Here is a 19,478-nt window from a genome sequence, read left to right as displayed (position 1 = left end):
TCAGAAATACAAGCCAAGTCAGACATTAGATGTGCCATAGCCTCATCCCTTGTTTCTTGAGGTAACTGATGAAATGGACGTTGCGAGAACCGAATGGAAAGGTAAAAGGTGGAATCATCAGTGCATGAGTGGATAGGGTTAGACGTACAGCTTAGAAAGTCATTGATGTATAAAAGGAAGAGTGTTGGTGATAGGACAGAGCCCTGAGGAATACCACCATTGATAGATCTAGGAGAAGAACGATGGCCTTCTACAACAGCTGCTACAGAAAGGAAGCTATAGATGAAAACACAGACAGAAGGATAGGAACCGTAAGAGGGTAGTTTGGCAAAAAAAAGATTAATGCCAGACTCGATCGAAAGTCTTTGAGATGTCAAATGCAATTGCAAAGCTTTCGCCAAAGTCCCGAAAGGAGGATGCCCAGGAGTCTGAAAGGTACAGTAGGTGAGAAGATCGCCAGTGGAGCGTACCTGACGGAACCCATACTGACGATCAGAAAGAAGGTTGTGATAGGAAAGATGCTTTAAAATTTTTTTGTTAAGAATTGAACCGAAAAGTTTTGAGACACAGGATGTCAGAGCAATTGGACGATAGTTTGAGGGTTGGGAATGGTCACCCTTCTTTGGGACTGGCTGAATGAGAGCAAACTTTCAGCAAGAAGGAAAGGTACAATTTGAAAGACAAAGGCTAAAAAGTTTACCTAGGCTGGGTGTAAGCACAAAAGCACAGTTCTTGAGGACAACAGGAAGGACTCCATCAGGCCCATATGCCTTGTTAGTATTAAGGCCGGTGATGGCAGAAAATACATCAGCTGAAGAAATTTTAATGTCAGCCATAAGGAAGTCAGAGGGGAGAAGTGATGGAGGAACAGCACCGGAATCATCTAAGTTGGAACTGGAGGAGAAAGTCCGAGCAAAGAGATCTGCTTTATCAGTAGAAGAAATAGCTACAGAGCCATCAAGGTAGAAAAGAGGAGGGAAGGATGATGAGGCAAAGTTGTTAGAAAGATTTTTGGCAAGGTGGCAGGAGCGGGAAGAAATCGAGTTGGAGAGTTGAGAGGATTTAGTACGGATGAAATTATTTTTAGCAGAGCGAAGAACAGTCTTAGCACGATTTCCGGCAGAAACATAAACAAGATGTGATTCAGGGGTGGGATGGCTCTGGTACATTTTAAAGGCCCTCTCCTTATTGCGGACAGCATTAGAACGAGCGTGATTAAACGAAGGCTTTCTTGCATTAGTCAAAGGATATTAGAAGGGAATGTATGCTTCCATGCCCGAAAGAATGTATATATATATATATATATATATATATATATATATATATATATATATAGAGAGAGAGAGAGAGAGAGAGAGAGAGAGAGAGATGTATATATTACCGAAAGTCTCTTCTTTTATATGTAAATCACCGAAATATCATCTCAGAGAGAGAGAGAGAGAGAGAGAGAGAGAGTTATGGTTATTCTGGTGCGTAGCAATTTTTACCGCTACATCACTTCTTTCAAATGTCAAAATCTCAGAATAATTTCCTTCCTCTCCCCAGCGCTAACGCAGTGCAGTAAACCAAGAACGATGGAGTTTTGCCAGTCTCAGCTGGACAGTTGCAGTCAGGTAACATATTTCACAAGCTTTTCTGGGCTTTATTTTCTATACATGGCAACCTGAAATTATCTATAAACTTTCCCAGGTTGTTATGCGAGTTATTTTGTATAGTTTCCTTCACTGAAACAGCACGCATTCTCTCTCTCTCTCTCTCTCTCTCTCTCTCATTCAGCCTGTTTCTACGAATGGTAACCACAGTCCTGTCTTCAGTGGTTGTATGGGCTGTTTTTAACAGTTTTTTACTTAATATGTAATGACGAGTGCTTTTTAGTTTTTACATTAGTCTCATCATAGTGTCTATTTCCTCTTTATTTTTCATCGTCTATCCATCCGTCAGTCAAATTTGTTATCACCAAAAGTCTCGTACTGTATTTCTAAAGCCTTTGAATCTGTCTTAAATATAAAGATTCTGAAGCAGCTTTCCATTCGTAACTCTTCTCTGACCGTCGGTATGGATTTAGTCAGGGATGCTCCACGGGCGATTCTTAATTAATCAATTTATTGCCTTATTTATTCATGTATTTGTGTTTCTCTCAGACTCTTGTTCATACTGTGTTTGGAATTTCTGTGAAGCCTTTACTGTTGCACTAGACATTTTCAGGTGTGTGTGTGTGTGTATATATATATATATATATATATATATATATATATATATATATATATATATATATATACATATATATATATATATACATATATATATATATATATACAGAGACTTCACTTCACCGTGAAGATATGTATGCAAAATAACCACAGGAGAAATGAAAGGAGCGACAGTGAGTACTTTCGTTTATAACATCTTTAGACAGAGTGAGACAGAAACGTAAAGGGTAGAGGTCTTTTATGCACACCCGCAGCAGGTAGTTGCACAAGAACGAAGGATGACCTGAATTTTTACCTGCGGCTTAACTTATGGTCACCTGCAGCAGGGAGTGGAACACAACAAAGGATGACCTGAATCTAAAATTGGGTGATGGGTGATAGGTACCTTTCTTTTTTCTTCCTTAGGGATGCATGTGACAAAGGAGGAGGGAGTAGGAGGGGAGGAAAGGGGAGGGGGAGGGAGGGGGAAATGGGGAGGTGAGGAGGGGAAAGGGGCAGGGTAGAGGGGGCAGGGAGGAGGAGGAGGAGGGGATAAATAGTACTGCTTAACTTAAGACCTAGAGGATTAATGCTAGGTGTGTCCTACACAGGTGTGACTACACTACCAGGAGATGACAAGGAACAATCAGTAGGTTAGTCTGAGGGATACTGCTTTAAATTTAATTCAGTTAACAATTTATCACACTTAAAATAGCCATAGCTCATGTTTACATTTTTTTCATATGTACCAGAAATTAGACAAGATTCTATTACATTTCTTTCATCTAAGCTTTTTGATCTTGCTAGAATCTTGGAGCCTGCCCAGTCAGTATGGTGATCACTGGATTCTTTGTGCTGAAATAAACGACTACTCTGTCGGGCTGTCCTTATACTGTTTTTATGTTGTGAGATTCTAGTTTCCAAGTCTTTTCCAGATTGTCCTATGCAAAATTTGTTACAGCTTTTACACGGGATTTTGTAAACAACGCCTGAATTACTGAAAGGGCTGTTCTTGATGAGGGTTTTTTTTGATGGTGTTCTCATATTTGAATACTACTTGAACATTAAGTTTCCTCAGTATGTGAACAACATCAAGAAAATTTACATGGAAGGGGAGGACAAGGGTCTTCAAAACATTTTGGTCCCTGATAACTTTTACATCCAAAAATGGCAATTCATTATCCATTTCCATCTCATGAGTAAACTTAATCGATGGAACTAACGAATTTAATTGCAGGAGAAATTAATTCAACTTTGATGTTAAATCATTATTGACAAATGTCCCTGTTAATGACGTTTTAACTTTCCTGCCAAGCATTCTGGGTAATAACATTGATGGTATTCCCTCTGAAAACATTATCAAGCTAATTAAATTGTGCATTGTGAACTCTTCTTTTACCTTTAACCTGCCCCGTCCCGTCGACGTATGGGTACGTTGCAACGATTTGCATTTGCCAGTCCCAGCGACGTACCAGTACGTCGTGCAATTGCAAAGTCCCTAATTTGCACAATTTTCAATTTTCGCAGGTGATTTTTCATATGTATACACGGGACACCTTCCTCTTATCCTCTACAAGATGCCAAGCAGAGACAATGCCTTACACCGCATAAACTCCCCCCTCCCCCCCTCATGCCATTGTCTTGGCAAAGGACCTGTTACCAGTGACCTGGCTAGTAAAGATATTCAGGGCCAGAGTGATTCCTCAATCGATGACAATGTGGAGGACAATGTTTACATAGCATTAGAAGAAGAAACAGCCAGAAATAATAATCAGGTAATGTGGCAAAAAAAGGTCAGGTATGATGATTAGTTAGTGAGTGAAACAATGCTTATAATGCCTTTATTACTGCTTGAAAACCAATATACTCTCATACTACATATACATTCGTACCAAGTAAATAAATAAATACCGTTTATGAGTGGATAAAATAGTTACCCTCCCATAGAACTCGTTTTCTTTGGTGCCAGCATGTTAGAAAACCCAGTCAGGTAAGGAGGAACTCCTACCTGGATTGGTTATTTTAAACCTCAGGTGAGCGATTTCTCTATGAATTTTCGATGTTTCTCACCAAAAGCGATGGTTTTAGCCAAAAAAAAATTTTTTGAAAATACCTCGGGACTGGGGGATGTCGGAGGTGCGGAAAACCTCAGGACGTGACGGGTTAAAGGCAAATTTTACCCACAAAAATTTGGTATGGCCATGGGTAATCCCCTCTCCTCAGTTCTGGCAAATATTTACATGGAATACTTTGAGAAACATTTACTGACCTCCATAAAGGAGCAAAACATAGTCTGGCTCTGATACGTAAATGATATCCTGTGTATCTGGCCTAACAGTCTTCCCATTGATGAATTTCTCCTGCAATTAAATTCGTTAGTTCCATCGATTAAGTTTACTCATGTGATGGAAATGGATAATGAATTGCCATTTTTGGATGTAAAAGTTATCAGGGACCAAAATGTTTTGAAGTCTAAGGTATACAGAAAACCTACAAATATTATGTCATATGTTCATTACTATTCAAACCATCATATTAATGTAAAAAGGTCTGTGTTCATATCCATGTACTTAAGAGCATATAGAATTTCAGATCCAGAATTTTTAGATGATGAACTAAAAATGATTCAGCGCTTTGGAAAGAAGCTTAAATATCCACAAAGCATACTAACTCAGTGCCACAATGCAGCCAAAAAACGATTCCTTGAAGGGAGAACTAATAAGCCAGACCGCCAGAATATTCAAAGAACCCTTGTCCACCCCTTCCATGAAAATTTTCTTGATGTTGTTCACATACTGAGGAAACTTAATGCACAAGTAGTATTCAAATATGAGAACACCATCAAAAAACCCTCATCAAGAACAGCCCTTTCAGTAATTCAGGCGTTGTTTACAAAATCCCGTGTAAAAGCTGTAACAAATTTTACATAGGACAATCTGGAAAAGATTTGGAAACTAGAATCTCACAACATAATACAGTGTAAGGACAGCCCAACAGAGTAGTGGTTTATTTCAGCACAAAGCATCCAGTGATCACCATATTGACTGGGCAGGCTCCAAGATTCTTTTTGTGATCTTATCTTCATATATAGAAAACAAGAATAGCTATTCCAATCAGACCCACCCTGCAAGACGTATGGTAACTGTAAACTACTGATTCTTAATTATTTATGTATTTTTTTTACCATGTTGCCTCTAGTATCGTAATGAGATAAGACTACCTTAGCCTGATTATGAAAGGGAGTTGGGAAAGAAAGCAATACCTGCGAAGTTCTATGGGCGGTATTCTTGTGCGGTTAGGAAGCTTACTAACACCTCTTTCTTACTTCGTATTTATTGTAATTTTGGTCTACACGGAAGTGACTGTGTTAGGATGCACTCAGACTGAGAGTGGGTAGGCAGTTGCGAGCCAGAGCTGGTTGAGGGAGGAAGTTTTAAACCACAGTAACTCGTACACGTGGCCACACGCAATTCTTTTTCCTCGGGTGCACTTATTCATCCAGCCATATAGCAATGTGAGATTGCGTGCCTCAAGAAAATATTCCGCAACGCCACACCTTTGACATCCTCCCAACCCAAATAAGGTATTATAGTTGGTTAACGTTAGGTTAGACCTAAGTTGGTTAGGTATAGGTTGGTTTCATGTCAATACATGGCTTTTCTGATGATTTTATGGTTTGATCACCCGAGTTCTTTCATCTACTCCCAAGCGAACGTGTGATGGTGTTGAATTATTTCTCACTGAACTCTCTCTGATGTTGCCAATATATACCAGAAGAATAAAAACGCGTCGGCCGCACTGCCATTGGTCGTGAGCAGGCACCAGCACAAGCCCGCCTGAGTTCAAGCAAGAAGAGTTGACAGTTAACATGAACCCACACGGGCAGGATGGATAGAGAGTAGATTAACATTAAGGTTCCACTAACATCATCTGTATGGGAGGCATGCCATATGATGCACAGTGACAAGGCATTTATTGGACAGCAGTGGAAGAGGACTGGAGGATAAAAAGTGTGTCTAGTAATTATTTATAGTAATTATATATATATATATATATATATATATATATATATATATATATATATGTATATATATGTATATATAGTAATCCCCGTACTATCCGAACGCCCACTTTCCGGACATCCCCACTTACCGGACATAATCGTCCTGGGATCCAATATTCCCAAAATGGTCCGAAAACCGCAAAACAATCGAAAAATATCCGACTTTTTCCCGCCTGTAATTTGAACTTGGCGCACGCGACGCGGGACAGCTTTGTTTTGGTGCATCATTCCTCTGACATCCGCTAGAGTGCCCCTGCATCCTCTCCACTTACTGCCTGTCTCTTGTCGTGAGTGTACGCTCGTCATCATGGCTGTCCACATGCTAGCTTTTGTGGTGGTGCCTTATCTGCTGCAGGCTCTCCTGCTGCTCTCGTGCCTCTCCTTCGTGTGTGTGATGATGGCACCGCTGCCTGAGAAGAGGAAGAGAGTGGTTTTGACTCTGGAGAAGAAGAGGGAGATATTGGAGAAAGTAGATGTGGGATGGTCTTCATCATGCATCCTTCGTGAGTTCAACCTGGCCCAATGTACTTTGTTTGATATCAAGAGATCCCGAGACAAACTCATGCAGTACACGGCTGGCTTCTCATCGAAAAGCAAACGTAACGTGGAGAGGAAGATGATGTTTACTCCCAAGTTTGCTGAAGTCGACCGTTCCACGTTGATTTGGTATTGACAGCAACATGCTGTTGGTGTGATGGTGCATGGTACAGAGCTGAAGGCTGCTGCTGAGAAGTTCACAAGGCTTCATGATGCCCTAGACTTCCAGGCATCCGAGGGTTGGCTCTTTGCGTTCAAGTTACGACATGGCCTTACCAACCGTAAGTCTCATGGCGAAGCTTTGGATGCTAACGAGGATGGAGTAGAGGAGTTTCGGCACAAGGTGAAGGGCTTGATCGACAAGGAGGGCCTCACTCTCGATCAAGTCTACAACGCTGATGAAACTGGTTTATTCTATCGCTTTTTGCCTACGAACACTCTAGCCGAGGAGACGGAGAAGCGTGTACCTGGGTGCAAGCTCTCCAAGCAAAGGATATCTGCTTTGTCTTGTGCTAATGCTAACGGCATGCACTGGCTTAAGCCCGTTATTGTTGGCCGTGCAAAGCAGCCTCGGTGTCTTCGTGGGGTGATGGATGTCCTTCCTGTCATTTGGCAGCATTCCTTGAAGGCATGGTTCACAGCCCACATCTTCAAAGATTCCACCACCATTTCATCAAGGAAGTCATACATTACCAGACGGAGAAACTGGGAATCCCATGCGACCAGGTAAAGGCCCTCCTTCTCCTCGACAATGCACCTGCCCACCTGTGCGACAAGGACTTGGTGGCTGAGAATGGCCGCATTAGGTGCATGTTTCTACCACCTAATACTACTGCTCTCATCCAACCAATGGACCAAGGAGTGATCGGGGCAACGAAGCGGCTATACCAACGGAAGTTCCTGGATGAGGTGATGGTTGTTTTCGAGGACGAGGACGAGCACAGGGAGGGACGGGACACACGAGGCCAGCGGACTTTGGAAAACCTTCGCCGCTACAACATCAAGTCTGCCATTTATAACTGGGCCAGTGCATGGAAGGAAGTCCCTGTCAAGACTCTAGAAAATGGTTGATCTCATCTGCTTCTCGGAACGGATGTGGAGCACGATTTCCTAGGTTTCAACGTGGATGTGCACGTCTACGTGCACATGGGGATGATGTTGATGTGGATGAAGTGCGTGAGTGGTTGGATGACGACGAGGGCGATCCTGGGTATCAGACCCTGTCTGATATCGAGATCGCATCTTCAGTTGGAGGTGTCAGTACCCAGCTTGAAGATTCTGACGAGGATGGCGATGATGATGCAGACTCTTCTCAGCACGACACTACTTCAGCCATCCCCAAGCTGAGCGCACTCTGGGAACACCTAGAGTTCGTTCTGGACTACCTGGAACACCCGGACTGCAACAGGGAGATGGGGCCCTTGGGACTTGTGGAGGAAGTGCTTGCTTTCAGGCAGCGCATCATTAATCGTCAGAATCGTCGTTCCTTGCGTCAATCAACGATTGACACCTTTTTCAGGCCCGTGACCCCCGCTGTGCCCAGCCCTGGCTCCACTTCGTTGCCTCCCCAAGACAGGCCCTCATGCTCCAAGCCACAGCCCAGCACATCAGCCACGGTGGAGTCACCACTCAACGTGAGTTTGCGCCTATCTTTAGAGTCGTCTGCAGTGGGTATGCCATCACCACGACCCAGCTACGCACCCCTAGGTCACCTCCCTGTGCTACTCTCAGACTCTGACGGTGATTAAACGGCAAGAACTTCTCCACTAGACCACATGGGAATTTAGTGTTGTGCAGTGAAAGAAAAACAGTGCGTACAGTATTGTTAAGAAATTAGAAATCTGAGTGAAAAGACAAAGATTTTTTAGGACTGTAAATGTAACGTAAATTAACTTGAGTGTGTTTTGTTTAGAAAATGGTTTTATGAATGGAAAAACTTAAAGTGCAGAGTGCAACACTTATTTCATTAAGTTACAGTGGAGCATAAGTAAGACAAGAGTGCGCAGTGTTAAGAGAATGGACTTCTGAGTGTGAATGACTAAGTTAAGTGCAAGACTTCATGAAAAGTGTACTGCAAATGCTTCAGGAAATCCTTCTTACTGTCAGAGTCTGAGAGGAGGCGGTTATTCATCGAGATGGCCAGGGACTTGCTGTAAGTAACCAGAATGTTTCATACTGTACTGTACTGTATTTTCCATACTGTACTTACCTCTAACACCTCATTTCACTCTTTTATGTCCCTTATTGGTGTGAATAGTGTCTTACGTGCTATGAATGTGCAGTAGGGAGGTGTTTTTCTGAGTTAGGCTAGGTTAGGGTCCATAACTACCAGTCCAGGAGCCAGGGACTTGTAATTACCCAGAATGTTTAATATTGTATAAACCTACTTCAAAAACCTCATTTTATGGTTCTTTTCCATTTATTTCAGTCTTTTATGTCTCTTATTGGTGTGATTTGGGTCGTAAATAGGTGCTATGCATGTCCAGAGGGAGTTGTATAGGTGTTTTTCTGAGTTAGGGTCCATAAGTACAAGTCCAGGAGGCTGGTGCCCACTATCCGGACAGGACCACTTTCCGGACATGCCTTTGGCTCTATTACGTCGGATAGTGGAGGGATTACTGTATATATATAGCCTCTGTGGTACAGTGGTATAGTGTCCGTTTTCGTACACTGGAGAGTGAGGGTTTGCGCCCTGCCAGGGTAATTAACTCTGGAAGCATTCTCCTGGCCATGTACTGCTTTGGTGGGCATCAGGGGTGCTGTGGTTGAACCAGTGTTGCATACTGTAAAGTATGTTTGCACCCAGTCGGCTTGTGTGGGCCGATTACACTTGGTTCGCAGACTACACACACATCCAAAGCCACTACAACACTACAATCACACTTACAAGCACTTCTCACCCTACATACAATCTCTACCAGACAGCCTAAGCCACTTGGTAGAGATACATAGGCTGTATTGTCCCTACTTCGGTCGGGATAGGCCGGTCCTGGAGTGGATACTCAAACGGGTAATGATGATATATATATATATATATATATATATATATATATATATATATATATATATATATATATATACACATACATATACGCACGTGCGCACACACACACACAGACACAGACACACACAGACACACACACATACTCATCTGATGATAGCGATTTTACCGATGAATTTCTGTTACAAGCAAATCAAAATTTATACCATATTTACTGTGAGAGATATTGAAGATATTTGGCTCAAAAATGCAACAATAAAGTGTTAAGCATACTGCAACTCTACACTTATGGGTTGTTAAGCAAAACTTATGTGCTTTTGCCGTGGTACTGAGCCTTCATTGGAAAACAAGTACTGTACTCTGCAAATGTCTCTCACATTTTTTCCAATACTGTGTACCTATTTTCTGTTGACTCAGAAAATCACACATTACCTGGATTTTCTTTCACATCACCTACGGGACTAGCTGTTGCACCCTTCTCCTTCTTCAGTAATCAGTTTGTACTGTAGGATGCATGCAGGTTTGATGATCTGTACTGCATTATCAAAAAAGGTCTGTTTTATTAATTATTCTTACTGTTTGTCGTACTTTCAAAAACAAACTCATATGCATCTGGCTACCTCGATTTAAACGCTGCTTTGCAGGTTTCAACCCTGTCTAGGATAAGAAGTATCCTTCAGGAAGCAGTTTGTACTCCAGCATACTGTTTTCCAGCAGCTGTGACTTTCTTAAGAATGCGTCTACCTTTATATTTGTATCTATTATTATTATTATTTTTTTTTTTTTCAAGCACCAGGGATCTTGCCACCTGCAATTGCCGAGGATGACGTGATGACGCTGCCATGGCAACGCCCGCCTACTCGCCTCTAGTTCGGACGTTCAAACGCTTCAGTCCGTCCAGTCTATTATTCATCCCGCCTGCCCTATCTCAGTCAGGACGCACACTTTTTGCCAAATACTTAAGACTCTTTGTAACTACTTCCACAGATCCTGAGTAAACTCCATGGTGAGGTGGACGACCAGACCTACAAAGCCGCGCTTGAATATGTTTCTGAATGCTCTGTGCCCTTGGACGCCCATATTAATGCAGGAGGCCTCCCTTCAGCCCTGGCTGGTAAGTTAGTGCTCTCTTCTGCTCACCTCCCCCTCCCCCTCTCTCTCTCTCTCTTTCGTTCGACCACTTTAACATAGAATTTTTTTTCTCTCGTTTTTTCAACGTATCTCCAGTACATCAGTGGTAGTGGAAGATATTATTATGACCACATACTTTACTCTCTCTCTCTCTCTCTCTCTCTCTCTCTCTCTCTCTCTCTCTCTCTCTCTCTCTCAAAAGTAATAAAACCAAAATCCTTCATTCAGGAGAAAGGGTTGATTAATACCAAAGATTGCCACCCTCTGCACAAACTCTCATGCAGGGTTGTCCAAATATTGCCCATCCATTTCTCGGCTGCTCCAGGGACGGCTCAGTCAGCGATACCATGCAGTGCTTAGCCAATATCATTTTATGTTTCCCATTAGCCTACGCCTTTTGTGATTTATATTACTTTTTTTTTTTTTTACGTTCATGAATGTTATCTTTTTTATTAATATCAGAGAGGAACCAAAGTCACTGTTTCCCTCACCGGCAGACTGAGCCGTCACCACAACACAGGAGGATTATGATACATATGATGATGACCTTGTATATCCCCAAGTCATGAGACGTAACATATTTGTTATTATTATTATTATTATTATTATTATTATTATTATTATTATTATTATTATTATTACTACTACTACTACTATTACTACTACTACTACTACTACTACTACTACTACTGCTACTACTACTACTGCTACTTCTATTACTGCTACTGCTGCTGCTGCTACTACTACTACTACTGGTACAGTTACTACTGCTACTACCATTACTGTTGCTGCTGCTGCCGCAACTACTACTGCTACTATTACTATTACTACTAATACTACTGTTTCAAATACTGACTTCCTCCTACTAACATAGGTGGAGATATTAATTTTGTATCCGTGAGTATCTGTTATATTATTATTATTATTACTCAATGGTAGGTTAGGGCGCTTATACCATCCACTCACTCGATGTAGTGCTGCTTTGGGTGTCTGCTCTTTCCTCTCTTCCATCCTTCCTTTTCTGTCTTGCTTTCTTTTATTCTTCCCTCTTTCTTCTGCCTACGGGTGACTTTACACTCTCTGTTCTGTCTTTCTTTCCTTCACTCTTTCCTCTTCCTTCTGCCTATGGGTGACAAACCAAATGGTTTTCTGTACACCAGGAAACCATTTACTACGCTGGGTAGTAACACTGTAACCAGATTATGGCACCTGGTGGTTTAGTGGGTAATAAATGCGCTCCAATCGGATTGAGCCTGAGTAGGTTTATATCCAAAAAGTGGTTGGGGTTTATTGCTCACGTAATGCCACTCAGGGATGAGTGAGGCTGGTCACTCTCATCTTAAATGTCGGGACCAACTTTCCTAGCCCGGGGCTCCTATGTTCCGCATGGGTCGGCATAGGACTGGATGATGGATGGATGGATGAATGGATGGATGATGATGATGATGATTGTCATTATTCCATCAATTTCCGTCTCCGATTTCCATCATTCTTGTTGAGGATGTGCAGAACAGAGGATATTTCACTGACTCAGTTTCAGCGACCTTCACAATCTTTTCAAGGTAACAGGTCCAAAAATGTCCAAAAGTCACAAAATTTCAGCCTCAGTTTACTCCAAAACTAATATAGTTACATGAACGTGGAGGGAAATCCCGTGATATAATTCTTTTCTAAACATTCTTATGGAAAAAAATATGAAGGTCATTCATTCCCGACATTACGATATTTTGTACACCCCATTTTCAACACTTTTAAATTGATCATCCATACAGGAAAACACGACATATAAATGTCGCACTTCTGGAGGTTTTGTCTGAAGTATCGTAATGCCACACATGAATGACCTTCAGTCATTTTTTGTACAAATGTCTGTCTGTCTGTCTATCTATCTCCAGACGCTTTAATCTCGTAAGGGGTGGCCACAAACAAAACGCCTGCATGACGCCCTGTCTCCACCCTGCTCCCAGTTCACACCCCCTTCTCTTATATACTGTACCTCCCCATTCCATCTCTCCATCTCGGCCTTGGCCTCACCCTCCCTCTTTCCGACTCCACCTCACTCACATACACTCTCATCGTTAGTCTCTTGCTCTCCATCCTCTCTACATGGCCAAACAACCTCAGTGTATTTCTCTTAACGCTTTCTGTCACATCCACATCCACAACACAACGCTCCTTCACTTCCTTATTTGTCAGTCTGTCTCCCCATGTAACTGCACATGATCCTCCCAAATAACTCATTTCCACTGCTCTCACTCTTGACTTGTTTCCTTGCAACAAGGTCCAAACTTCACTTTCATACATTAGAGATGCTATCACGACAGTATCATGCTGTGACATTTTTACTTAAATGCTGATTTCCATATTTCTTATCACTGCTTTCAAAGAACCAACAACCTTTCTTCCATTTTGAACCCTTTAAAGCACTTCACCCCCCAAACTGCCATCCTTGCTCATCGCACTACCCAAGCACTTAAACGCACTCACGTTTTCCATTTTTTCATCATACAACCTCATAGTACATTCAGTGACTTCATTTCTAATGAAGACGATAATTTTACTCATTCCTACATTCACCTTTACGTTCCGTTTCTCACACACTTTCCCAAACTCATTCACCAAGCCTTGCCGTTCCCCTTAATCTTCATGTAACAGTACAGTATCATCTGCTAACAACAGCATACGAAGTTTCCAAACATTACCCTTTCTCATTGGGGCCGCTCCAACACCCACTCCCTACCTTGTAACTCGTTTATAACCCCATCCATGTACAGACTGAACAACCATGGAGACATGACACAATCCTGTTCCAGTCCGACATTCAGACAGAAAAATTCGCTCAGTTCACAATCCACTCGCACCGCAGCCTTAGCTCCCTCATACATACTCTTCACGGCATTCAACAACTCCCATTTACACCATATACAGAATTATTAATATTTTCTACAATCCTTGTCTATCCACCCTGTCATAAGCGCTCTCCAAATCCATGACTGCTACATACAACATGTTTCCCTTCTCTAGGAACTTTTTCACTAAGAATGAATATCTGATCTACACAATCTCTTCCCTTCCTAAATCCTCCCTGTTTTTCTCCATCTAATTCCTCTGTTTTTTTTCCCTAGCTCTGTCAATTAGTACTCTACCATGTACTTTTCCTATTACACTCAAATGTCTGAAAAATAATTATATCCCAGGTTTTCTTTCCATGTTCATGTAGCTATAATAGTTTTGAACAACGTTTAAGTAAAAAAATATTGATTACTGAAATTTTTTGACCAGTGATCTTGAAAGTCTGGGTCACTGAAAATGAGTCAGTGTAATATAGTCATGGTGCTGTAAACCCTTAATAATTATGATGAAATCCAGAGATGAAAAATGATGGAATAAGTGATCACCTGTGTGAATAAAGCTGAGAGGTACAGCATCTTTTTTTTTTTTTTTTTTTTTTGTAATAACTCAAAGCCCGTTTACAGACTTAGCCCAGGCTCAGACAAAACCTGTAGGGACAAGACGTGGCTTATTTAGTTTTGTTCTTTCCTGTATGGAAGAGCAGTTGAAAAGTGAGATGTCCGATATCGTAATGTCACGCATGAATGGCCATCATTTTTTCTTTTTTACAAACTTTTGAAAATGATTCTCTCACTGGATTTCCTTCCATGTTCATCTATCTATGGTAGTTCTGGAGTAAACTGAGGTTGAAAATTCGTGATTATCTGACATTTTCGAACCTGTGACTTTGAAAAGTCGGTCAAGGTCACTGAAACTTTGAACTGAAACAGTGTTGTGGTGTTATACATCCTCAGTCAGTATGATGAAAATCAGAGTGAGAAAGTGCCAAAATAATAATAATAATAATAATAATAATAATAATAATAATAATAACTAGAAGACTTTACTGATCTCCACCCATGAGAATATTGCTGGATTATCGTTTTTTGTAATATCTCAAAAACCGTTGGCCAAACTGCCACCAAAAATATAGAGACACTGTCCAACACCGACAGCCCAGTTTTCAACATTTTCAGTTTATCTTCCATACAAAAGAAGAAGAAGAAGAAGAAGAAAAAGAAGAGGCACTTCTTGGCCCAAGAAGTTTTGTTCGGTCCTGGATCAGATATGTATACTTTTTGGTGGCAGTTTGGCCATCGTTTTGTAAGTCATAAAATAAAAGTTCAGCAACATTTTCATAGGTGGAGAGCAGTAACTGTCTTTAGCAGTTACAGTCTTCTAGTTTACCTTCATCTATTACCTTTGCTGGAGATCCTTGTATCCTTCAGTATTTTTATTATTGTTCTCCACCTATTAAGGGGGATGAAGATCATTGTACCTGTCTATTTTTATTATCATTATTATTCCATCACTTTTCTCCACCTTTTTCATCATACCTAGTGAGGATGTACAGCACCATGACCCTGTTTCACTGACCTAGTTTCAGTGATGCATTAATTGACTATTAAATACAATAAAAAACTAGCGGCATATATACCAACAGACAAAAAGGTAAAAGACGCCATGAAAAATAATTTTTTTCTTACTAGAACAATGTTGATATCCCCATGTGGAGCAAAATACTTAAAATACAAACATAATAATTCATTAAATATCAACTGCCTACTAAACTGGTAGGAAGGCCTCCTCGTAAAGAAAATTAAAAACATCAGTGAAATAGCCCTTGGCTCCTCCAGGTATCGAGGACAGGCAGTATGCACCATCCCCCCCCCCCTTCCCTTATGCCTATGGAGGAATCTCTGACGTTGGTCCCCCAGACAACAAGTGACTGACAGCAAGGGGAACAAGGCTATCATCACAACATGGCTGAGTCCCACCACACATCAGGATGCCATGAGTAAGCTCTGAGTGCCCAGTGTAAAGACAGGCAACAGACACCTGCAATCGCTGAGGCATGGAAGAGAGAACCCTCGGTACAACTAGTCTGAAAAATTTCCTTCAATTTACTATGAGCAACAGCATCTCATTGTCTTTGGCAACATGTACGTATCGCATACTTCAAGGAAGGCGTCATATCGGAAGAAGGAAGCGGGTAATTGGTAGGGCGCCGCCAAGAGGATACTGCTCTATCTAATGTATCCGCTCTCTCATTGCCCCCCACACCAGCATGCGCTGGAACCCAACAAAACTGGATATGCCTTTGTATCAGGAAAGCTAAAAGGACGCTTATAGAATCTCTAAAATCGTAAAAGAACCCTCATGTCTTAAATCAGCAGTAGAGCTAAAACAACAGCAGTCAGTTCTACAATTAAAACAGAGGATCTAGAGGTAGACTTCCTTCCTTTACAAAATCTGGGAAAACCATCCAACACCCGACACCAGTATCTAACATCGAGCCATCTGTATATACAAAAACGGTGCCTCTGTGAACGGATGAATGATCTATAAACAACTGATGGAGAGCTAGAGAAGCGATAGAAGACTTGGTACATTCAATATCTCTGCACACTTGCATCTAAGGAAGGAACCATGGAGCGATCCTTGGGAGTTGGACAGGAGAGACAGGCACTGCAGACAGACCTATATCTCCCATAATCTTCTTGACTCTATAGCAAAAGGGATGCGGAGTGCGAGGATGCAAAACACAGTACTGAAAAAATGACTGATGTGACACACAAAGAGTGGTGAGTGAGTCTGGCATAGGTCTACGTCTCACACGGCTGCAGCACTGAATAATTTATGCCTTTCGCTGTAGATCTAGGGAAGGCACGCCAGCCTCGACCAAAAACTAGGAATAGGGATGATTGGAAAGCATCAGCTGCAAGACGCAAACCACGATTATGCAGGGGATCGAGAATATGAGGTCACAGCACAGTAGCAGAGGAGTACACCATGCAACTGTAGTCATGTTTAGATCCCACTGAGGCTTGATACAGGTGTACAAATGTCTTCTGATCATCACCCCACGAGGTGTAAGAGAGTACCCTCAACAAACTCATTGCTGGCAAACAAGATACTCTTAGAAGTTTCAAATGCAAAACTCAGTTAAGTCGACAGTCAAATGTTAAGCCAAGGAACTTGTTCTCTTCCACATACTGTAGCCAGCGCCCACTTAAAAATAAAACACTGTCTAGGTGAACCCCTCATATTCTATGAAAATGCTTTATCATATTCTTGCTTGAAGAAAACTGGAAACCTCTCTGTTTCGCCAAGTTGGAGAACCTGTCCAGTGCTAGCTGCATTCTTCTCTCAACTGCACACATCCCAGATCCAGCAAACCATATCACTAGGTCATCCACACAGAGGGAAGAAGACACCCTCTCAGGCAGGGAACCTATTATGCTGTTTATGGCAACAGCAGTTAAAGGAACACTGCGCACACTCCCCTGTGGAACACCCTCCTCCTGAACTCAAAGGACAGAGAGTGAAGAGCCCACACAGACTTGAACCTTGGGATCTGACAAGAATTCGCTAAAGAATAATTTCAGAGTTGTGAAGCTGACTCAGAATGCCACGGTGCCAAGCCATAGCATATCTTTTTTTTTTTTTCTTTTTTTTTCAGATCAAATAACAGAGCCACAAGATGTTGAAATGCAGAAGCCTCACATATTACTGAATTTAAGTCTGATGAGGTTGTCTGATGTACATTGCATTGTACGATACTCTTTGTGATGGAGAGAAGAAACTATTTTTCTCTCGTACCAGACGAGGCTCACACTAACCACCTTCTCAAACAGTCTGCATGCACAAAATGTCAAACATATTGAGTGATAATTAATGATAGTAGAATGATCATTACCTGGCTTAGGAAACGGGAGGTAGGTGGGGGCACCCATCATCCACCCACTTAGTGTGGCAGTACCGTAAAACACCATAACTTCAGACACCGCCCAAACTTCGGACATTTTGCGAAAAAATGTAATAATTCAAGTTTATTGGAAGAGAGTGCGATATTTGCAATAATGATATGGGTAGGTAGGGTAATCTTCAAAGATTATTATGTATAAATCCTATTAAACTAACTTGAATATGTGTGGGTGAAAAAAATTTATGAATCAAATGGAAAAAGAATCCGCATTTTTTAATCCTGCAAAATTTGTTCACACAGAACAAACAGTTCCAATTGTAAGAACGTGATTAGTACGATTATATGTGGAAAAGTGTTGTAAGTACTGGGCAGTAAACTATTTTAAAATATATACAAGCATAATCTTGCTGTGACTGTTTTATTATTTCTTTATTATACAGAATAAATTCCTAAATTCGGACAGACAAATTACTGGAAAAATACAAACTATAGGTGTGTGTGTGTGTGTGTGTGTGTGTGTGTGTGTGTGTGTGTGTGTGTGTGTGTGTGTGTGTTTTACAAGCACAAGTCTCTTAGGTGTGTGTATGTGTGTGTGTGTGTGTGTGTGTGTGTGTGTGTGTGTGTGTGTGTGTGTGTGTGTGTGAGTGTGTGTGTGTGTGTGTGTGTGTGTGTGTGTGTGTGTGTGTGTGTGTGTGTGTGTGTGTGTGTGTGTGTGTGTGTGTGTGTGTGTGTGTGTGTGTGTGTGTGTGTGTGTGTGTGTGTGTGTGTGTGTGTGTGTGTGTGTGTGTGTGTGTGTGTGTGTGTGTGTGTGTGTGTGTGTGTTTTACAAGCACAGGTCTCATAGGTGTGTGTGTGTGTGTGTGTGTGTGTGTGTGTGTGTGTGTGTGTGTGTGTGTGTGTGTGTGTGTATAAGACCAAAGTGTGTAGCTCGTTAATACGTTCCATGGTGCCTTCATAACATGTGCCTGTGTGTGTGTGTGTCTGTTGATTTGTGTGCGTGTTAGTGGGTGTGTGGGTGTCATTAGAACCAGTAAGAAGTGTTTAACATTATATTCTGTTATATCAGTATGCATTTGTTGAGTCAGTGAGGTACCTACTTGGTAATTAGGTGAAGTTTTGTTTAGGAATAAGAGGTCAGTTCCCCTTACAGTTTGGAATATATGCCGTGCATTTTTATATAATTTTTTCGTCTGAAAAAGTTTCTGAATAGTTCTTAATTATATTTATGGCCAGAATACCTCACTACAATGTGATATGATGCATCTTAATGTGATCCCAATGTATGAGCTCAAAAAAGAAGATATTTTTTGATATTTCTCTTTATATATGTATAACTTGGGCCACGATTGCCCCTTTTTTTTTTTTTTTTTTTTTTAAATTTTTAAAAACTTCTAAAGCGTCCGATGTTTGGACAGTGTGTCCATAGATAGGTGTTATTAACCATTCTCATGTTTAAAGGGCAAATACATGGATGTCCGAAGTTTGGAAGAGCTGTCCGAAGTTAGGAAATTTGTTCTTAACTTTGGACACTTGAAAAAAAAAAAAAAATGAGTTTAGGATGGCTATTTTTTTTTTAATTATTGTATGGATACGGTAGGTACGGTCCCTGGCTACCACATGACACCAGCAGGGATAAAATTGCACCATTTTATACCGAGTTATTCATTAAAACTCATAACAAATGTCCGAAGTAAGGGTGTTTTACGGTATTCTATTTTCGGGTAGGCTCTACATTGAGTGACAATCCATATAATTTCCTGAAAACCAGAAAATCATTTACACCACTGGGTGGTAACT

The 19,478-nt window shown here is 41.2% G+C and overlaps 1 long non-coding RNA gene across 1 annotated transcript in view; it reads left to right on the top strand.

Annotated features, from left to right (window-relative positions):
• LOC145391413 (uncharacterized) overlaps positions 1-1,601 on the top strand; it is a 115,356-nt gene extending 113,755 nt beyond the window's left edge. The window contains exon 3 of the long non-coding RNA XR_013895843.1: positions 1,546-1,601. This is a non-coding gene — a long non-coding RNA (uncharacterized LOC145391413). The remainder of the gene's footprint in view (positions 1-1,545) is intronic.
• Positions 1,602-19,478: the final 17,877 nt, after the last annotated feature.

The sequence above is a fragment of the Coenobita brevimanus genome, chromosome 18 (assembly GCF_032717465.1).
Source record: "Coenobita brevimanus isolate Jiangsu-jjx chromosome 18, ASM3271746v2, whole genome shotgun sequence".
Taxonomy (NCBI): domain Eukaryota; kingdom Metazoa; phylum Arthropoda; class Malacostraca; order Decapoda; family Coenobitidae; genus Coenobita; species Coenobita brevimanus.
Note: the sequence above shows the minus strand (reverse complement) of the source record. Positions and strands in the feature narration are given on the sequence as shown.